Genomic DNA, 24,066 nt, shown 5'->3' with positions numbered 1-24,066 from the left:
CGAATTACTTTGATTCAGAAAATGCTGAAAAATATGTGCCCCACATCAATTCAAAAGATTGTGTGCAGGTGACAGAGTGAATGATTCAACACCAGAGGTAATATAGTGTGAAACAAGGTTGCTAAAATCATAAAAATTACAAATACAACTGTTTAACAATCGAAATAACCCAGCAGGACACCAGTCCAGGATACTTAATTCATATATGTGTACAATTGGGTGAGGTTTCGCGAGTAAGGAGTGGTAGGGTTTAAATAGTCAGGCGTTTTGCACTCCCATAGCATTTTTTAAAGAAGTGAATAGTCCAACTTTGTCAGCCCCAGTATCTTCGACGTGTTGCATCCTCCAACCTTTTGGAGGTCTCCTCGGGACTTGGGCTGGTGTAAATGTCCTACAGAATGAATTACAATCAGTGCTAAATCAGTGCTTAAATTGAGCCGCTGGTTTCAGGTGCTGGGCACTGGGACTTAATTGTCAACACCGGCACTTAAGATGATCTGCCATATGGTGGAGCTGTTTTTCTAATTTAGAGAGCTTCACAACAACAGCTGTTTATTAACTCAAGGTTTTGACTACTAGGTGACACCCAAGCCATTCTTCTGGTTTTGGGGTCATTGGAATAGTCTAAAATGTCAAAGTTGTAGGTGTGATGGTTAGTAGCTGTGTTGGTGCTGTCATTGGAGGTGCTGGCAGGGACACTGGGAAGTGCAAGCTTCAGTGGCCCCTGGCACCTATTTTCTTTTTTACAAATTAAGCACCTATTACAATATCTTTCAGATTTATGGGAAAGCATGGAGCACTGTTTTCAAATGGTTAACCATCATGGTATGTTACTTACACCTTTGTCTTGCAAAGGATCACATATCTAGTTCCAAAAGAAGATTGGTAAGATTGCTTCATTGGATATGTAAAAAGTGTTTTGCCATTAGTAATGTTGCACACATTTGTAATCTTATGACTGTATACCAATAGTTGCCTTGTGGGAGGGCTTACTTGGAATACGGTGGCCCCATGGTATTTATAGTAACTAGCCAGAGATAAAGGGAATAGGCCTGACTGGTCATTGGACAAGCTATGTCAAATACCCCAGATCTAATCTTTTTATTACAAACATTTACAACAAACACAGTAGACCTGACTTAAGTCTATGAGGCATTGAGTGCCGGGGCAATCAGGTGCTTTAAAGATTGATCTGCTTATCGGTAAAGAATGGCTTCAGGAGCTTTCCTGAATAATAAGTGGTCTTCTGTCGTCATCAGCACATGTGAAGAGGGCTTTCTGAATCTCCACCGTGCTGCCATGTTGCAGTTCATGCTGAGGATGAAGCAGTGCCAATCTCCAGTCTGAGCAGGGGTTGGGGTCTTGTGAATGCATCCCTGACATCAGGGCCGAATAGGCCTTTTATCCACCGGGCATTTTCCTGGTGGACTGGCGAACTTTGAGGAGGATTTTGAAAGGCCAAGGCCATCCTGGTGCCTTTTTCCCTTCCCCTAGCTCCCCAAATGTATCTGCAGCAGGCACAGGGGGGCTTCAAGGGGGAGAGGAAGAGGAAGGAAGGATGATAGCGATCTGTGAGGGAGAAGAGAGGAAGAGAGAGAGAAATGGCTAGGGTGTAGCTACCACTGGTGCAGCAGGTGCAGTATACCGGGGCCCACTGAACTCTGATTATTACTGTATTTTATCATTTAAACAGCAGCCAGGGGCCCATTTCCTTTCCTGCACTAAAGCCCAGTGCACTCTGCTACTACGAGAATGGACGAATGGAAACAGAGTGCGCACATTTTTGCCAGGGCTGCATTTGGCTCCCCACTCCTGCCCCCTCTGCCAGGAGCTCTCTCGTACAAAGGCCTTCAAATAGACATCTGCCCACACTGATGTATTCATCAGAGTCTCTACAGCTCCCGCCTCGAGGAAATGGTTGGGCAGGGCGCAAGAGCATGTGTGATTGGCACTGACAGTGACACCACTGCTTCGGGGGCATCACAAAAAAAACTTTTCAGGCTCAAGGCAACCTTGTGTTATGTGCAGTTCACTCGGTGAGTCAGTACATGGCGGGAAAGAAACAAAGGACTCACCTCAGTAATTTTACAAAAGAACGCAGTGTCTGAGACAGATGACACCATTTTGCTGTGCGCGTGGCAGGGGCTGCGCTCTGCCTGCCCCGGAGGCAGTGCTTGACTCTGGCTGAGCAGCAGCATGCCCTGCCTGTTCCTGAGGCAGGTACTTTGGCTATGTCTGTGCATAAGGCTGGGTGCCTGTGAGCGAGGTAAAGTGCTATATTGCATATCTGTGCTTAACAATATTGACAAACTGCAGACCAGGTGGAGGCAGTTCTGATGCTACTTTTATATACTTATGCATGCTCATACTTGGTTACATCTCTGGCTGTGCATGATGCATGCTGTAGTGCGGCCACATCTCTGGCTGTGCATGATACACGCTGGCTGTGCATGATGTATGCTGTAGCCAGATCACATCTCTAGTCATACATGACTCATACTGTAGCTTGACCACATCTGTGGCAGTGCATGATGCATGCTGTAGCTTGGCCACATTTCTGGCAGTGCACAGAGCTTGAAATAGCTTGAAATAGAAGTGCAGGAACCATCAACCAGAGTACCTGCTTACTTCTGAAAAATGCTGGCACTCTCTAATTAAAAGTATTGCACCTCTGCTGAGAAGTGCAGGTACTCCCCCTCAACAAATAAAATAATGCAGGTTCTCTGTACCTGGCAGTACCGGCTCATTTAAAGCACTGGCTGTACATGATGCATGCCCTAGCTAGGCTGTGCAGGATGCATGCTCTAGTTAGGCTGTGCATGAGGCAGGCTCGAGCTGGACTACATCTCTAGCTGTGACCGATGCACTCTAGCTGGGCCAAATCCCTAGCAGTGCATTGTGTAGGGTGTGAAGAACCGGGTTTTCCTAGAAGCCAGCGGTGCCAGGGATACACCCGAAGTCTTCGAGTACACCTGTCTTGGCAAACAGAGACACGGAATACTTCTAGGTGGCGTCAGAGATCAAATTTATTAGCTGCAGCTAGTAACAGTAATCTCAGCAATACAACACGGTGTAAAACTCAAGAAACTGTTCAATTTTCATAGAGCAAGACATCAGTATTTATACACAATATTCTCATTATAAATGTACACCCACTGCGCAAAATTCTGACCAATAGGACACATTTTCTAACTGAGTATCACATTATCAAAAACCCAATTTACAGTAACCCAACCCAAAAGTTAATTATTAGGAATGTCCCAAATTCAATTTCCACAAGCCGGACAAACCCATAATTGAAAGCACTACCCATGTAATGAAAAGTCGTACGGAAAGAAACAATTCAGATGCTGATTAGGATAAGATATGTGCAAGGAAACTAAAAGTTAACGAGGTCCTGAAGATTGATTGGCAATCTCAGAAAAGAATCAAACCAAGGGAAATTGGCTTCGTGAAGGGTCAGTTTCAGGTGAAGAGGTCAGTGTCCTGCAGTTCACTCACAAGTCAGAAAGGGCAAGTTAATATGTACATGGACAACGAAGCCCATGCAACTTTGTTCGTTCGTTTACTTCCAAGGCCTACGTGAGGGCAACATAAAATGACGTCTCGAGCAACGCAAACAAAATGGAGTCCGGTCCCGAAAACCACGGAACCTCAGATCCTCCTTTTGCCATTACGTAGGCAATGACCTAAACTCACGTCAATCTGAATCCAGGTCTATATCTATTCTCTTCAGATCATCAAGGTGTTGCTGTAACATCATCTTATTATCCTTCACTTCTCTCGGGACTGGTCTTCTCACACAGATTGTAGCACAAAGACTACAAATGGCGGGACCACACTGGATGCATAAGCAACACGAGAAAAGGATCGCTAAAGCCATACCAAGGAACATCAGAATCTTCCATCCCCATTTGGACAGCAGTTCCCAAAACCATCCTATCAACGACCAGTTCCCTTCGTCTACATGTATAGACTCAGCGGACTTATGTAACCTCAAGATGGCTTGGTACACTGTCGGGGCGTTATCTGGTATGAAAACGCAGCAACTAGACCCGATCAATTTACATACTCCACCTCTATCTGTAAGTATAATGTCTAAAGCAAAGCGGTTCTGTAATGTCATAAGGCGATCCGCTTGAAGCTCGGCTGTAATATTGCTAAGGGCACCTGCGGTCTCATTTATAGTGGCCTCGACCACTCTCGTAAGCTGACAAATAGTCCTACCATTAGCCATAGGACCCCAAAAGGGCATGAAACCCTTAAAGAAGTCTCCAACTTCTTGTGCGGCAGTGTCGTTCGCATCGATAACAACTCTACCATATCTTATCTTATGGTAATTGAAAGCAGCTGTGTATGTAGGGGGAAGCAAAAATGCCAAATAACATGTGCCTGAAAAGTCAGAAGTCAACCATGTATATGCTCTATCATAACAAACAAAATACGTGCCTTTGGCTGGCACGAACAGTGGAGATTTCTGGGACGTATAGACATAGGTGTGAGCACACACACTCTTACCAAGCTGAGCTCTCGGATTCTGACCATTACCTTGCAGACAAAAATGACCTCAGTGGGGTACGATCCAAATCGGGGGAGACCTTTTTCGTCTCTCCTTCTCAGTCAAACTAATGCTATATTCAGTCTTGTTCCAACCAATATATGCTCGTACCTCATCTTTAGGGATAGCATTATATGCATCAATATCTCTGACCATATCTACTATTCCCTGTATCCAGGCATTATTATTCGCACTATCTTTGACAGAACGTACAGGAGATGCTTCATTCGCATAGATAAACATTGACTGGAGTGCCCATACTGACCCATTAGGCGAAAAAGGCAAAACCAAATATGGCATTCCCTTATCAGTCGTATGCGGCATAAGACCACACACCCAACAATTTGTGGTATTTACAACTAGCTGATGCTGATGTAACATCTGTATAAACGAATTGTTCACAAATTCTAATCTTCGTGTCTGTTCATGTTCAGGCAACGTATGACACTCATGTGGGGAAACAGTAGGAAAAGAAAGAGTAGGTTGGGAGGTAGATGCAAGTGTCTGTTGTGATGCATAGAAAATCCAACCAACAAACCAACGTAATGTTCAAAAGCATTAGAAAACACATTATCAAAAAACATTTGTTACAAACCAATATACACATTTTTGCTCTGAAATCAAATCTTTTAACACCTTTGTTGAACTCAAAAGACTCCATCCTCTAACGTGCTGCTCACGGCAATTTTCCCTCTTCACTTAGGTGTGCGTCAAGATCGTACTAACGACCCTAAACCACAGACCTTGTGTCAATATGCGGCTCACCCCTTAAGAACTTATACCGTGACCTTGCAGCTGAGTCCGGATGGTGACTCGAAAAAGAAAAAGTAAAAAAGTCTCTTGATCTGACAAGGTGTAATTCACTTCATAAAAAAATTTAGATTTATTTGTCCATTTCAAACGTCCCTTTTCGATCTCAGATTGTAGCGCTCTTTGCCAGGCACAGTCTGATCCTTAAAGAGGAGTTCCGGATTCGTCGTGTCGATTCTCAAGGACGGAGGCACAGCAGCTTGCAGAACATCATCATCCTCGCGTTCTGACTGAGTCCATGTCAAATGTGCATCACTAAAAGGCACGAATCTGGGGACTTTCTCATAATCTGTGTCAGCTATTCCATCCCTCACCCACTGATCATACGGTAAAGGCAAAGGAACTTTCTTAGTATGGGTGGCATGCACCTAATTCTTTTTACCAGCTACTCTAACAGCAGTTCTAGTGACCAGCAATACCAAATAGGGACCAGTCCATCTCGGCTCCAAATTCTTGAATCGCTGAAAGTTCTTGATGAGAACTGAATCGCCAGGTCGGATCACGTGGCCTGGATCTGTAGTAGCTGTCGGCAAACTGTCATAGACCTGTTGGTGGAGAACACGTAATTTAGCAGTCAAGTCATGTAAGTAATCCACCAACATAGGGTACTCAAGGTCACTGTATTTTTTTAGGACGAGGCACACCCCAAACATTCGCTGGACGACCAAAAACTATTTCGTATGGGCTAAGTCCCACACGAGAATGCACTGTCGTCCTTGTTGACAAAAGAGCCAACGGCAAGGCATCCGGCCATGTAAGACCAGTGCTCGCTTGTACCTTAGCTAATTTCAGCTTCAAGGTACCATTGTAACATTCAACAAGTCCAGCAGACTCGGGGTGATTCGCTGCGTGGAACTTCTGATTGATACCCAATCCCGCACACACTTTCTTCATGACTCGGCCCACAAATTCACTCCCATTGTCCGACCCTACAATTCTCGGCAAACCAAATCTGGGGAAATACTCTTTGAGCAAAACCTTGGCTGTAGACAAGGCAGTATTATCCTTTAGGGGGTAGGCCTCTATCCATCTGGAAAAGGCGCAAACAACCACAAGGACATACTTCAGGTTGTTGCATCTCTCCATGTGAATGTAATCTAGCTGTATCACTTCAAATGGATACGTTGGAGGAGCAAAATGACCAGCTGGAGTTGGAGTTCCCTTGGCAGGATTATACTTCAGACAAATCATACAATGCTTCACAACATTCTCAGCCCATTTCGGAATTCCAGCATTCTGCCATACTGGAGCCAACAACTTGCATATTCCCTTCGAACTAATGTGAGCCATTCCATGAGCCATAGTAACCACTGGGAGCACATACGCATCAGGCAACATCCATCGCTGGTGTTCTGACAACTCAACCCAACAACCTGTCGAATCCAACATACCCGTACTCTCTCTCCACATACTCACTTCTTTCTCTGTAGCTTCAGCCTGAATTGACTTCACACTTTCTATTGTGTCTTCACACATTCCTCTTTCCACAACCCATCTTGCAGGACCTGCCACATACATACGGCTCATCATGTATCTCACCGTTTCCTTCACAACTTTATCCGCAAACGCATTCCCTCGACCTACATCATCCACAACTTTCTTATGCGCACTACAGTTCACAATTGCAATCTGCTTTGGGAGAGCAAGTGATTCCAAAAGTTCATTCACTAACTACCCATGCTGAATTTCTGTGCCATGGGAAGTAAGGAATCCTCTTTCTCTCCACAAACGTCCAAAACTATGGGCAACACCAAACGCATACTGGCTATCAGTATAAACATTCACTCGCTTTCCCTCTGACAATACACACGCTCGTGTCAATGCAATCAACTCTGCTGCTTGCGCAGAATTCTGTGCTATGCGTGCTGTCTCAACAACTGTATGTAAAGTTGTGACGGCATATGCTGCAGTCGTTTCACCATTCGGAAGCTTAAAACACGAACCATCTACCCATAGGGTACCATCAACATTCTCAAGAGGAGTATCCTTCAGATCAACTCTAGCTTTCGTTTCTTCCTCTGTACGAAGAAAACAATCATGCTGTTTTTGAGCATCTGACTCTGTAGAGATCGGCAACAATGTAGCTGGATTCAACACATTACATCTTTTAATGTAAACATGGCTAGCCAAAAGAGTCAACTCATAACCTGACAGACGTGCACTAGTAAGGTGCTGTGTCTTGGTCCTGTTCAATAAGGTATCCACTGCATGTGGGACCATCACAATCAACGTATTATCCAATACCAAACCAGCAGACTGTCGGATAGAAACAACCGCTGCCGCTGTAGCTCTCAAACAGCTCGGCAACGCTTTAGCTACCGGATCTAACGTCGCTGAAAAATACGCACATGGACGCTGCTTATCTCCGAACTGTTGAGTCAACACTGACAATGCACAACTTTCTCTCTCGTGAACATACAACGTGAAAGGCTTACTGTAGTCCGGAGTACCCAATACCGGAGCCGAACACAATGCATCATGTAATTCAGAAAAACTTTTCTGACACTCATCAGACCAAGGGAGAGGATGTGGAGTATCTTTAAGAGTCAGCGCCAACAGAGGTTTCGCTAACAGGGAAAAAATAGGGATCCATTGTCTACAATACGAGTTGATACCTAAGAAAGCGCGCACTTCTCTCTGTGTGGATGGTACACTCATTTGCGCAATCGTTTGAATTCGTTCTGGGGTCAACCTTCTTCCCTGCTTCGACAAGAGATGACCAAAGTAGGTTACTTCTTGGCGACAATATTGCAACTTTGAAGGTGACACTTTATGATGAAGGTCAGACAAATACCGCAACAGAGAAAGAGTAGCCTCTTTACAAATCTTTTCGTCATCAGCAGTAATCAATAGATCATCAACGTACTGGATAAGAGTGGCACCAGTAGGCAACACAAAGCTATCAAGCTGAGTTTTCCACGCCTGACTATAGATGGAGGGACTTTCACAATAACCTTGGGGAGCTCTCTTAAAGCGGAAGCTTCGTCCTCCTAATGAGAAGCCAAAAATATCTCTACTCTCCTCAGCAATCGGAATGCTAAAGAAAGCATTCTTCAAGTCGATAACAGAAAACCAGGCTGCCGAAGCAGGGATCAGAGTCAACAAAGCAGTGATATCAGGGACAACAGGAAACTGTAGCACCACAATCTTGTTGACCTCTCGAAGGTCGATCACAAACCGGTACACAGGTGGCTGAGAAGCATCAGTACGCTTAAGGACAGGCAAAACAGGACTGTTACACACGTTACCTCTCATTTCTTCAACCACACCCTTCTCAACCAAATCATAGACGATCGCTAGAAGAGCTCTCTCGCCATCGCTAGAGATTTTATATTGGGGAATACGAGGTAGCCTAGCATTCGATTTGAGGGTGACAACATAAGGTGGAATCTGCAAAAGAACAACATCATTAGGACCTGTAGCCCAAAGTGTATCAGGAAGAGAACACAATTCCAGTGGAAGACAATCTTTAGACACATACATCGGAGAAATCACTTTCTTACCCAAGGTAAGATATGTACTCCCGAAGGAGAACAATGTAATGTCGCATACAATCTTTTCAGCAAGTCCAAACCCAACAGATTCTCATTACAACCAGTCGTCAAAATAAGAGGAGCTTCCACTTTACAAGGGCCAATAGAAAGGGGCAAAGGATTAGAAATCAGGTTACAAACTGGGGCGCCTGAAAATACTACGGAAACATTGGTCAAGCCAGACAAAGGTGCGCCAGTATCCAAAAGAAAAGGTTGTACCACACCTGATGTAGTCACTTCAACATAAGGTCCACTCTGGTCTACTGGAACTGACACTACTCCCTCTCTTTGCCCATGGCTGTCCTAACTATCATTATAACCAGCACTCTCATTATCGATATAATAATCATCAACATAGTACTGTGCAGACTGACCACTCTGAACATTCTGTCTGTCAAAATAATTCGCAGAGTTCTGAAGGGAAGAGGAACGCTCATTCTGGGGTAACACACCACGTCCCCTACCCCTAGGAGCTTGCTGGAAACCACCACGACATCTGTGACCAGATACGCCATTCGCACGCTGTAACAAAGCCGGGCAACTATTCTTAAAATGACCTTCCTCTCTGCAATAAGCACACTGATTAGGACAAGGAAAGAATCGCGGAGCATAAGGCTCAGGTTTCTGTAACAATCTCTGAAACTGTGGAGGTTGCTGAAACTGAGGCTGATTCTGACGAGGCGGATAAGCTTGCTGCAAAAGAACCTTCGTCTTTAAATCTTTAGTTTTCTTCTCTGCTTTATCCTTCTCATCTTTATCCCTATTATCATAATGTTGTGCAGTAGCCAATATCTGGGCCGACGAAGAAACAGCCCATGAACTTTCAGAGTCCTTTAACTTATTAGAAAGTTCGGGAAGCAAGTTAAAGACAAATTTGTCCACGAACAACCTTTGACCACCTTCCGTACTCATGTCCTGACCACTATGATCGATAAACTTTTCTTCAAACCTCGTGAAGAAATCAGACACACTCTCGTCTTTCTTTTGTTTGCATGCTGCTAACTTGTGCCAATTCACTCGTAAAGCAGGCATCATATTTTTCATTAGATTAATAATCCTACCTGGTAATTCTGCAACTAAAGGTTCAGGTTTAGCACCTCCTACCTGTCGACCATCTGCAGCAACAATATTAGCCCACGTATCGCCTAATTCTTGCGCATGATTCTCATGACGAATCTTCGCCCACAAAGGCTGAGGAACTACATTACCCATTAACATATCTATGTCAGCTAAATTCATAATACATGCTTCAACTGTCTGAGACAACTCCTTGTAATAACCGGCAGGATTCTTACGGGGGTCAGGTAAGGTCTGCTTAAGAGCCAAGACCTCTGCTCGCTTCCAAGGAACATGTACCCACACTCGCTGAAAATGGGCTTCTGCAGCCTGAATACCCCGATTAACATCAGCCTGAACTGCCTCTCTCCAGACAGGGGGAACCTCTCTCATAGGATACTGCTTCACTTTCCTCCTAACAGATGGATCAGGTTCATACAATGGCTGAGGTTTTAACCTAGACCTGAATGCAAGTATCGTCTCTACAGCATCTGTAACATCAGATTCCACTATCGTCCCTTTAGCAAACTCTGACTGAACATCAAGCACTTCCTGCGGAATCGGACCCAACTCATTATCTTCCCATTCCTACCTCAAAAAAGCACACATCACATCAAAAACATACCTTTGCTTAGGCGGCTCCCACTGAAAGAAAACATCCATAACTGCTGGCAAATTATACCTGGAAGCATTCAAAATCCATCTACGAGCCAATAAATCCAACACTGCTCGTTCTTCGGAACTAGGAAGCTGACTACGTCTCTGCTTACGTTCCGAAACAGGGGTCATACTCAGTGGCCCAAACAATGGAGACAACAGATTAGCAACGGTCTCTGTCATCCGTTTACGAGCAGTAGGAGAAGAAGCAGACATAAGAACAGGAGAATAAGTATTTTGAGGCAAAAGAGGTGTAGGAACAAGAGCAGTAGGAGTCGAAGATGCAGAAGTAGAAGGCAAAGGAGTTTGAGGCAAAGCTGGTAGCAAAGCTTGCGACCCTAGAGTGGGTTGCGCAGTAGCAGGCAAAACTATCTGTGGAGCACCGGGTGGCTGAACAACAGCAGGAGGTTGAACAACAAAGGGTAGGACAACCGGGGGTAATGGAGGCGCAGTAGCACTATGCACATAAGGGGGTGGCAGTCTCAGTAAATGAGACATCAAAGGATCTTTTTCAAGGTCTTCAGTCACTTTCAGAGGAGAAGACGGCAAGGCCGGATAACATTTATCTATGGCCATGCAACGCTGTCTATCTAAAACTTCACACACTCGATCTTCCTCATCTATCTTAAACTGTCTAGCAGCTTGTAGTACTGACATATTCTTATCTTTCCTATCTTTCTTTGCTTGCTTAATTTCTCGCTGTTTGGCTTCCTTTCGCCAAAGGCGGAAAGAGTCAAACATTGCCGGCCGGGCTTTCTTCTTAAATAGCACAACTTCCAGATTATCTAAAACATTTACTTCAAAACTACCATGTTGGGGCCATCGTAAGACACCATCCTTTCTAGTGTAGCGGACCCATACTTCATTATAAGTAATAGGACCCACTCCGTGTTTTGAATAGAGCTCATAAGTCGGAGTTCCAACCGGAGGTATCGGACACGAATCCTCCAATCGGGAATCCCTGTTGCAACCACAACTAAACCATTTCCTAATTTTGCTAAGACCAGGCATCTTATAGTTTACTAATCTAGCTTCAAACTTCAAGGGGTTATCAACTATCGATACACTCGTAAATATACGAGCCCCTCGGCTTTGATTTTTGCAAAAATCAAATCAAAACCAAGAACCAAAACAAAGTCGTGGGAGCGACCCACTTATACTTAACCAAAATATCTGTCACGCCACCAGAAGACCGTCTATCGTTTCGCTCTACAAAGGATCAATCAAGGGTCCAAGACAGGGCGACAGTCAGGGCAGCAGTCCTTCGTAGCCGTTGGAAAGCGGGAAGCCTCGCAGAAAAGACCTTCGGTCCATGTCGACATGCAGGGGTCAATGAAGTGGCGGCCTTCCTCCAGAATTTCCTTACGTGGCTCCTCACGATCCTCGGGCTTGAACCGGTACCGCTGAACCGCCCCACGTTGGGCGCCAACTGAAGAACCGGGTTTTCTTAGAACCCAGCGGTGCCAGGGACACACCCGAAGTCTTCGAGTTCACCTGTCTTGGCAAACAGAGACACGGAATACTTCTAGGTGGCGTCAGAGATCAAATTTATTAGCTGCAGCTAGTAACAGTAATCTCAGCAATACAACACGGTGTACAACTCAAGAAACTGTTTAATTTTCATAGAGCAAGACATCAGTATTTATACACAATATTCTCATTATAAATGTACACCCACTGCGCAAAATTCTGACCAATAGGACACATTTTCTAACTGAGTATCACATTAACAAAAACCCAATTTACAGTAATCCAACCCAAAAGTTAATTATTAGGAATGTCCCAAATTCAATTTCCACAAGCCGGACAAACCCATAATTGAAAGCACTACCCATGTAATGAAAAGTCGTAAGGAAAGAAACAATTCAGATGCTGATTAGGATAAGATATGTGCAAGGAAACTAAAAGTTAACGAGGTCCTGAACATTGATTGGCAATCTCAGAAAAGAATCAAACCAAGGGAAATTGACTTTGTGAAGGGTCAGTTTCAGGTGAAGAGGTCAGCGTCCTGCAGTTCACTCACAAGTCAGAAAGGGCAAGTTAATATGTACATGGACAACGAAGCCCATGCAACTTTGTTCGTTCGTTTACTTCCAAGGCCTACGTGAGGGCAACATAAAATGGCGTCTCGAGCAACGCAAACAAAATGGAGTCCGGTCCCGAAAACCTCGGAACCTCAGGTGCATTGCTCTGGCTATATAGGAATTATGGGATAGTGTTCTGTATGAATACCTAGAATGGTGCTAACTTCGACGTGTATGTGAGGTAGGGCACTGTGCATTGGCTGTGAACGAGGCAGAGAGCTGCCTTTTGAGTGTGCATGAGGCAGAGAGGTATGCTTTGGCTGTGCATGAGAAGAGTATCATGCTCTGATAGGCGACGAGGCAGGCCTTTCAATAATCTTCTGGCTGTAGAGGAAGCCCAAACTTATGCTATATTTCTGGAAAGTGGTGTCCATCTCTGGGCACGGCTCTCTGTGATGCGGTACGGGGTGCTGTGCACTGGGTGTTTACGCGATATAGACTAGTGCCATGTTTTTGCTGTACACAGATCAGACCGGCAGTGCTGTGGCCTCAAAATGCAGGGTATTGTGCCCTGGCTGCCATTTAGACACAGTGGTGTAACTAGTGTGTCAGAGGCCCCAGTGAAAGGAAGATAATGAGCCCCTGGCATACAGCACTAATCAGGTTTGAGTGGGACCCTCATAACATATGGATTTGTAAAGAGCGCACATTCACCCAAGGGCATATAGGTGCTGAATAACAGATGTTTATTGTTACCCAACTCAATGGAACTCATTTTATCGATCTCAGAAGGATGAAAGGCTGAGTGGAGCTGCTGGGATTTGAAGCTGTGATCATTAGGTCAAACACAGGCCCCTACAGTGGCCGCATTAGTCCACTAAGCCACGAGACTAAGCCACTCACACCACTGTGCCCTGGTGCCCCTGCATATGCTGCACCAATGGAAGCTACGCCCCTGGCAATACATAGTGCCAGGCTCAGTGAGTAAATGAGACAGAGTACCGCCCTTTGAGTGCACGGCAGGGTACGCTGCTCAGCTTGAATATAAGGCTTGGTAAGGTGCTTTGCAGGGACACAAGACAGGGTCCGGTGCTCTTGATGTACACAAAGTGGTACAAAAGGGGGTGGTGATGGACGGAGGATCTGAACCAATCAAACACTCACACCCAGTCAACAGATCTGGGTTTAATCCATCACCGTTCTTTAGCCCACTCTGCCACCCCAGTTCAGACATGGCCATATGCAAATCAGTCTGACCCTGTGCCTCATGGGAACAGTCCAGCCCGAACGGCCAAGCCATGCCTTCCCTGGACCGGAAACAAGCTTCCGAGGACCGATTTCTGGCATTTCAGCCATCTTCAGCCCGGCTTTTTGAATCCAGTGGCAAAGTGAGCAAGGGACTCACGTCTGAGCATACCCTGCCAACTTATGGTGAACAAAGTGGTACAAAAGGGGGTGGTGATGGACAGGGGATCTGAACCAATCAAACACTCACACCCAGTCAACAGATCTGGGTTTAATCCATCACCGTTCTTTCGCCCACTCTGCCACCCCAGTTCAGACATGGCCATATGCAAATCAGTCTGACCCTGCGCCTCATGGGAACAGTCCAGCCCGAACTGCCAAGCCATGCCTTCATAAGTTGGCAGGGTATGCTCAGACGTGAGTCCCTTGCTCACTTTGCCACTGGATTCAAGGAAGCCTGGCTGAAGATGGCTGAAATGCCAGAAACCGGTCCTTGGAAGCTTGTTTCCGGTCCAGGGAAGACATGGCTTGGCAGTTCGGGCTGGACTGTTCCCATGAGGCACAGGGTCAGACTGATTTGCATATAGCCATGTCTGAACTGGGGTGGCAGAGTGGGCTAAAGAACGGTGATGGATCAAACCCAGATCTTTTGACTGGGTGTGAGTGTTTGCCTCCCGGCAGCAACACTTTGCAGCATCTTGCCAATGAAAACGACAAAGATTCCCGACACCATTTCGTATGGGCTAAGTCCCACACGAGAATGCACTGTCGTCCTTGTTGACAAAAGAGCCAACGGCAAGGCATCCGGCCATGTAAGACCAGTGCTCGCTTGTACCTTAGCTAATTTCAGCTTCAAGGTACCATTGTAACATTCAACAAGTCCAGCAGACTCGGGGTGATTCGCTGCGTGGAACTTCTGATTGATACCCAATCCCGCACACACTTTCTTCATGACTCGGCCCACAAATTCACTCCCATTGTCCGACCCTACAATTCTCGGCAAACCAAATCTGGGGAAATACTCTTTGAGCAAAACCTTGGCTGTAGACAAGGCAGTATTATCCTTTAGGGGGTAGGCCTCTATCCATCTGGAAAAGGCGCAAACAACCACAAGGACATACTTCAGGTTGTTGCATCTCTCCATGTGAATGTAATCTAGCTGTATCACTTCAAATGGATACGTTGGAGGAGCAAAATGACCAGCTGGAGTTGGAGTTCCCTTGGCAGGATTATACTTCAGACAAATCATACAATGCTTCACAACATTCTCAGCCCATTTCGGAATTCCAGCATTCTGCCATACTGGAGCCAACAACTTGCATATTCCCTTCGAACTAATGTGAGCCATTCCATGAGCCATAGTAACCACTGGGAGCACATACGCATCAGGCAACATCCATCGCTGGTGTTCTGACAACTCAACCCAACAACCTGTCGAATCCAACATACCCGTACTCTCTCTCCACATACTCACTTCTTTCTCTGTAGCTTCAGCCTGAATTGACTTCACACTTTCTATTGTGTCTTCACACATTCCTCTTTCCACAACCCATCTTGCAGGACCTGCCACATACATACGGCTCATCATGTATCTCACCGTTTCCTTCACAACTTTATCCGCAAACGCATTCCCTCGACCTACATCATCCACAACTTTCTTATGCGCACTACAGTTCACAATTGCAATCTGCTTTGGGAGAGCAAGTGATTCCAAAAGTTCATTCACTAACTACCCATGCTGAATTTCTGTGCCATGGGAAGTAAGGAATCCTCTTTCTCTCCACAAACGTCCAAAACTATGGGCAACACCAAACGCATACTGGCTATCAGTATAAACATTCACTCGCTTTCCCTCTGACAATACACACGCTCGTGTCAATGCAATCAACTCTGCTGCTTGCGCAGAATTCTGTGCTATGCGTGCTGTCTCAACAACTGTATGTAAAGTTGTGACGGCATATGCTGCAGTCGTTTCACCATTCGGAAGCTTAAAACACGAACCATCTACCCATAGGGTACCATCAACATTCTCAAGAGGAGTATCCTTCAGATCAACTCTAGCTTTCGTTTCTTCCTCTGTACGAAGAAAACAATCATGCTGTTTTTGAGCATCTGACTCTGTAGAGATCGGCAACAATGTAGCTGGATTCAACACATTACATCTTTTAATGTAAACATGGCTAGCCAAAAGAGTCAACTCATAACCTGACAGACGTGCACTAGTAAGGTGCTGTGTCTTGGTCCTGTTCAATAAGGTATCCACTGCATGTGGGACCATCACAATCAACGTATTATCCAATACCAAACCAGCAGACTGTCGGATAGAAACAACCGCTGCCGCTGTAGCTCTCAAACAGCTCGGCAACGCTTTAGCTACCGGATCTAACGTCGCTGAAAAATACGCACATGGACGCTGCTTATCTCCGAACTGTTGAGTCAACACTGACAATGCACAACTTTCTCTCTCGTGAACATACAACGTGAAAGGCTTACTGTAGTCCGGAGTACCCAATACCGGAGCCGAACACAATGCATCATGTAATTCAGAAAAACTTTTCTGACACTCATCAGACCAAGGGAGAGGATGTGGAGTATCTTTAAGAGTCAGCGCCAACAGAGGTTTCGCTAACAGGGAAAAAATAGGGATCCATTGTCTACAATACGAGTTGATACCTAAGAAAGCGCGCACTTCTCTCTGTGTGGATGGTACACTCATTTGCGCAATCGTTTGAATTCGTTCTGGGGTCAACCTTCTTCCCTGCTTCGACAAGAGATGACCAAAGTAGGTTACTTCTTGGCGACAATATTGCAACTTTGAAGGTGACACTTTATGATGAAGGTCAGACAAATACCGCAACAGAGAAAGAGTAGCCTCTTTACAAATCTTTTCGTCATCAGCAGTAATCAATAGATCATCAACGTACTGGATAAGAGTGGCACCAGTAGGCAACACAAAGCTATCAAGCTGAGTTTTCCACGCCTGACTATAGATGGAGGGACTTTCACAATAACCTTGGGGAGCTCTCTTAAAGCGGAAGCTTCGTCCTCCTAATGAGAAGCCAAAAATATCTCTACTCTCCTCAGCAATCGGAATGCTAAAGAAAGCATTCTTCAAGTCGATAACAGAAAACCAGGCTGCCGAAGCAGGAATCAGAGTCAACAAAGCAGTGATATCAGGGACAACAGGAAACTGTAGCACCACAATCTTGTTGACCTCTCGAAGGTCGATCACAAACCGGTACACAGGTGGCTGAGAAGCATCAGTACGCTTAAGGACAGGCAAAACAGGACTGTTACACACGTTACCTCTCATTTCTTCAACCACACCCTTCTCAACCAAATCATAGACGATCGCTAGAAGAGCTCTCTCGCCATCGCTAGAGATTTTATATTGGGGAATACGAGGTAGCCTAGCATTCGATTTGAGGGTGACAACATAAGGTGGAATCTGCAAAAGAACAACATCATTAGGACCTGTAGCCCAAAGTGTATCAGGAAGAGAACACAATTCCAGTGGAAGACAATCTTTAGACACATACATCGGAGAAATCACTTTCTTACCCAAGGTAAGATATGTACTCCCGAAGGAGAACAATGTAATGTCGCATACAATCTTTTCAGCAAGTCCAAACCCAACAGATTCTCATTACAACCAGTCGTCAAAATAAGAGGAGCTTCCACTTTACAAGGGCCAATAGAAAGGGGCAAAGGATTAGAAATCAGGTTACAAACTGGGGCGCCTGAAAATACTACGGAAACATTGGTCAAGCCAGACAAAGGTGCGCCAGTATCCAAAAGAAAAGGTTGTACCACACCTGATGTAGTCACTTCAACATAAGGTCCACTCTGGTCTACTGGAACTGACACTACTCCCTCTCTTTGCCCATGGCTGTCCTAACTATCATTATAACCAGCACTCTCATTATCGATATAATAATCATCAACATAGTACTGTGCAGACTGACCACTCTGAACATTCTGTCTGTCAAAATAATTCGCAGAGTTCTGAAGGGAAGAGGAACGCTCATTCTGGGGTAACACACCACGTCCCCTACCCCTAGGAGCTTGCTGGAAACCACCACGACATCTGTGACCAGATACGCCATTCGCACGCTGTAACAAAGCCGGGCAACTATTCTTAAAATGACCTTCCTCTCTGCAATAAGCACACTGATTAGGACAAGGAAAGAATCGCGGAGCATAAGGCTCAGGTTTCTGTAACAATCTCTGAAACTGTGGAGGTTGCTGAAACTGAGGCTGATTCTGACGAGGCGGATAAGCTTGCTGCAAAAGAACCTTCGTCTTTAAATCTTTAGTTTTCTTCTCTGCTTTATCCTTCTCATCTTTATCCCTATTATCATAATGTTGTGCAGTAGCCAATATCTGGGCCGACGAAGAAACAGCCCATGAACTTTCAGAGTCCTTTAACTTATTAGAAAGTTCGGGAAGCAAGTTAAAGACAAATTTGTCCACGAACAACCTTTGACCACCTTCCGTACTCATGTCCTGACCACTATGATCGATAAACTTTTCTTCAAACCTCGTGAAGAAATCAGACACACTCTCGTCTTTCTTTTGTTTGCATGCTGCTAACTTGTGCCAATTCACTCGTAAAGCAGGCATCATATTTTTCATTAGATTAATAATCCTACCTGGTAATTCTGCAACTAAAGGTTCAGGTTTAGCACCTCCTACCTGTCGACCATCTGCAGCAACAATATTAGCCCACGTATCGCCTAATTCTTGCGCATGATTCTCATGACGAATCTTCGCCCACAAAGGCTGAGGAACTACATTACCCATTAACATATCTATGTCAGCTAAATTCATAATACATGCTTCAACTGTCTGAGACAACTCCTTGTAATAACCGGCAGGATTCTTACGGGGGTCAGGTAAGGTCTGCTTAAGAGCCAAGACCTCTGCTCGCTTCCAAGGAACATGTACCCACACTCGCTGAAAATGGGCTTCTGCAGCCTGAATACCCCGATTAACATCAGCCTGAACTGCCTCTCTCCAGACAGGGGGAACCTCTCTCATAGGATACTGCTTCACTTTCCTCCTAACAGATGGATCAGGTTCATACAATGGCTGAGGTTTTAACCTAGACCTGAATGCAAGTATCGTCTCTACAGCATCTGTAACATCAGATTCCACTATCGTCCCTTTAGCAAACTCTGACTGAACATCAAGCACTTCCTGCGGAATCGGACCCAACTCATTATCTTCCCATTCCTACCTCAAAAAAGCACACATCACATCAAAAACATACCTTTGCTTAGGCGGCTCCCACTGAAAGAAAACATCCATAACTGCTGGCAAATTATACCTGGAAGCATTCAAAATCCATCTACGAGCCAATAAATCCAACACTGCTCGTTCTTCGGAACTAGGAAGCTGACTACGTCTCTGCTTACGTTCCGAAACAGGGGTCATACTCAGTGGCCCAAACAATGGAGACAACAGATTAGCAACGGTCTCTGTCATCCGTTTACGAGCAGTAGGAGAAGAAGCAGACATAAGAACAGGAGAATAAGTATTTTGAGGCAAAAGAGGTGTAGGAACAAGAGCAGTAGGAGTCGAAGATGCAGAAGTAGAAGGCAAAGGAGTTTGAGGCAAAGCTGGTAGCAAAGCTTGCGACCCTAGAGTGGGTTGCGCAGTAGCAGGCAAAACTATCTGTGGAGCACCGGGTGGCTGAACAACAGCAGGAGGTTGAACAACAAAGGGTAGGACAACCGGGGGTAATGGAGGCGCAGTAGCACTATGCACATAAGGGGGTGGCAGTCTCAGTAAATGAGACATCAAAGGATCTTTTTCAAGGTCTTCAGTCACTTTCAGAGGAGAAGACGGCAAGGCCGGATAACATTTATCTATGGCCATGCAACGCTGTCTATCTAAAACTTCACACACTCGATCTTCCTCATCTATCTTAAACTGTCTAGCAGCTTGTAGTACTGACATATTCTTATCTTTCCTATCTTTCTTTGCTTGCTTAATTTCTCGCTGTTTGGCTTCCTTTCGCCAAAGGCGGAAAGAGTCAAACATTGCCGGCCGGGCTTTCTTCTTAAATAGCACAACTTCCAGATTATCTAAAACATTTACTTCAAAACTACCATGTTGGGGCCATCGTAAGACACCATCCTTTCTAGTGTAGCGGACCCATACTTCATTATAAGTAATAGGACCCACTCCGTGTTTTGAATAGAGCTCATAAGTCGGAGTTCCAACCGGAGGTATCGGACACGAATCCTCCAATCGGGAATCCCTGTTGCAACCACAACTAAACCATTTCCTAATTTTGCTAAGACCAGGCATCTTATAGTTTACTAATCTAGCTTCAAACTTCAAGGGGTTATCAACTATCGATACACTCGTAAATATACGAGCCCCTCGGCTTTGATTTTTGCAAAAATCAAATCAAAACCAAGAACCAAAACAAAGTCGTGGGAGCGACCCACTTATACTTAACCAAAATATCTGTCACGCCACCAGAAGACCGTCTATCGTTTCGCTCTACAAAGGATCAATCAAGGGTCCAAGACAGGGCGACAGTCAGGGCAGCAGTCCTTCGTAGCCGTTGGAAAGCGGGAAGCCTCGCAGAAAAGACCTTCGGTCCATGTCGACATGCAGGGGTCAATGAAGTGGCGGCCTTCCTCCAGAATTTCCTTACGTGGCTCCTCACGATCCTCGGGCTTGAACCGGTACCGCTGAACCGCCCCACGTTGGGCGCCAACTGAAGAACCGGGTTTTCTTAGAACCCAGCGGTGCCAGGGACACACCCGAAGTCTTCGAGTTCACCTGTCTTGGCAAACAGAGACACGGAATACTTCTAGGTGGCGTCAGAGATCAAATTTATTAGCTGCAGCTAGTAACAGTAATCTCAGCAATACAACACGGTGTACAACTCAAGAAACTGTTTAATTTTCATAGAGCAAGACATCAGTATTTATACACAATATTCTCATTATAAATGTACACCCACTGCGCAAAATTCTGACCAATAGGACACATTTTCTAACTGAGTATCACATTAACAAAAACCCAATTTACAGTAATCCAACCCAAAAGTTAATTATTAGGAATGTCCCAAATTCAATTTCCACAAGCCGGACAAACCCATAATTGAAAGCACTACCCATGTAATGAAAAGTCGTAAGGAAAGAAACAATTCAGATGCTGATTAGGATAAGATATGTGCAAGGAAACTAAAAGTTAACGAGGTCCTGAACATTGATTGGCAATCTCAGAAAAGAATCAAACCAAGGGAAATTGACTTTGTGAAGGGTCAGTTTCAGGTGAAGAGGTCAGCGTCCTGCAGTTCACTCACAAGTCAGAAAGGGCAAGTTAATATGTACATGGACAACGAAGCCCATGCAACTTTGTTCGTTCGTTTACTTCCAAGGCCTACGTGAGGGCAACATAAAATGGCGTCTCGAGCAACGCAAACAAAATGGAGTCCGGTCCCGAAAACCTCGGAACCTCAGGTGCATTGCTCTGGCTATATAGGAATTATGGGATAGTGTTCTGTATGAATACCTAGAATGGTGCTAACTTCGACGTGTATGTGAGGTAGGGCACTGTGCATTGGCTGTGAACGAGGCAGAGAGCTGCCTTTTGAGTGTGCATGAGGCAGAGAGGTATGCTTTGGCTGTGCATGAGAAGAGTATCATGCTCTGATAGGCGACGAGGCAGGCCTTTCAATAATCTTCTGGCTGTAGAGGAAGCCCAAACTTATGCTATATTTCTGGAAAGTGGTGTCCATCTCTGGGCACGGCTCTCTGTGATGCGGTACGGGGTGCTGTGCACTGGGTGTTTACGCGATATAGACTAGTGCCATGTTTTTGCTGTACACAGATCAGACCGGCAGTGCTGTGGCCTCAAAATGCAGGGTATTGTGCCCTGGCTGCCATTTAGACACAGTGGTGTAACTAGTGTGTCAGAGGCCCCAGTGAAAGGAAGATAATAAGCCCCTGGCATACAGCACTAATCAGGTTTGAGTGGGACCCTCATAACATATGGATTTGTAAAGAGCGCACATTCACCCAAGGGCATATAGGTGCTGAATAACAGATGTTTATTGTTACCCAACTCAATGGAACTCATTTTATCGATCTCAGAAGGATGAAAGGCTGAGTGGAGCTGCTGGGATTTGAAGCTGTGATCATTAGGTCAAACACAGGCCCCTACAGTGGCCGCATTAGTCCACTAAGCCACGAGACTAAGCCACTCACACCACTGTGCCCTGGTGCCCCTGCATATGCTGCACCAATGGAAGCTACGCCCCTGGCAATACATAGTGCCAGGCTCAGTGAGTAAATGAGACAGAGTACCGCCCTTTGAGTGCACGGCAGGGTACGCTGCTCAGCTTGAATATAAGGCTTGGTAAGGTGCTTTGCAGGGACACAAGACAGGGTCCGGTGCTCTTGATGTACACAAAGTGGTACAAAAGGGGGTGGTGATGGACGGAGGATCTGAACCAATCAAACACTCACACCCAGTCAACAGATCTGGGTTTAATCCATCACCGTTCTTTAGCCCACTCTGCCACCCCAGTTCAGACATGGCCATATGCAAATCAGTCTGACCCTGTGCCTCATGGGAACAGTCCAGCCCGAACGGCCAAGCCATGCCTTCCCTGGACCGGAAACAAGCTTCCGAGGACCGATTTCTGGCATTTCAGCCATCTTCAGCCCGGCTTTTTGAATCCAGTGGCAAAGTGAGCAAGGGACTCACGTCTGAGCATACCCTGCCAACTTATGGTGAACAAAGTGGTACAAAAGGGGGTGGTGATGGACAGGGGATCTGAACCAATCAAACACTCACACCCAGTCAACAGATCTGGGTTTAATCCATCACCGTTCTTTCGCCCACTCTGCCACCCCAGTTCAGACATGGCCATATGCAAATCAGTCTGACCCTGCGCCTCATGGGAACAGTCCAGCCCGAACTGCCAAGCCATGCCTTCATAAGTTGGCAGGGTATGCTCAGACGTGAGTCCCTTGCTCACTTTGCCACTGGATTCAAGGAAGCCTGGCTGAAGATGGCTGAAATGCCAGAAACCGGTCCTTGGAAGCTTGTTTCCGGTCCAGGGAAGACATGGCTTGGCAGTTCGGGCTGGACTGTTCCCATGAGGCACAGGGTCAGACTGATTTGCATATAGCCATGTCTGAACTGGGGTGGCAGAGTGGGCTAAAGAACGGTGATGGATCAAACCCAGATCTTTTGACTGGGTGTGAGTGTTTGATTGGTTCAGATGCTCCGTCCATCACCACCCCCTTTTGTACCGCTTTGGCTGCCATAAGTGTGGCAGGGTATGCTCAGATGTGAATCTCTTGCTCACTTTGCCACTGGATTCAAGCAAGCCGGGCTGAAGACGGCTGTAATGCCAGAAACCGGTCCTCGGAAGCTTGTTTCCGGTCCAGGGAAGACATGGCTTGGCAGTTCGGGCTGGACTGTTCCCATGAGGCACAGGGTCAGACTGATTTGCATATAGCCATGTCTGAACTGGGGTGGCAGAGTGGACTAAAGAACGGTGATGGATCAAACCCAGATCTTTTGACTGGGTGTGAGTGTTTGATTGGTTCAGATGCTCCGTCCATCACCACCCCCTTTTGTACCGCTTTGGCTGCCATAAGTGTGGCAGGGTATGCTCAGACGTGAGTCCCTTGCTCACTTTGCCACTGGATTCAAGCAAGACGGGCTGAAGACGGCTGTAACGCCAGAAACCGGTCCTCGGAAGCTTGTTTCCGGTCCAGGGAAGACATGGCTTGGCAGTTCGGGCTGGACTGTTCCCATGAGGCACAGGGTCAGACTGATTTGCATATAGCCATGTCTGAACTGGGGTGGCAGAGTGGGCTAAAGAACGGTGATGGATCAAACCCAGATCTTTTGACTGGGTGTGAGTGTTTGATTGGTTCAGATGCTCCTTCCATCACCACCCCCTTTTGTACCGCTGGACGAAACTCCGGCAGGGGATGGCTGGACAATAGGTTTCCCATCACAGGGAGGTGTGACCACCTCCCAGACAGGCTTTTGTGTATTGGGGCTGGGTGGGTGCACTCTTAGAGTGCCTTGATGTCTGCACTGGGGGCACATTTGGTGTCCCTGTGCTTAGTCCAGCTCAAACCGGTTGCAGGAGCCATTTGCTCCTGCTCTAGTGCAAAACTGGACAAAGGACATGGGT

This window comes from Lissotriton helveticus, chromosome 3_1 (assembly GCF_964261635.1).
Source record: "Lissotriton helveticus chromosome 3_1, aLisHel1.1, whole genome shotgun sequence".
NCBI lineage: Eukaryota > Metazoa > Chordata > Amphibia > Caudata > Salamandridae > Lissotriton > Lissotriton helveticus.
The sequence above is the reverse complement of the archived record's forward strand: the minus strand, read 5'-3'. Positions refer to the sequence as shown.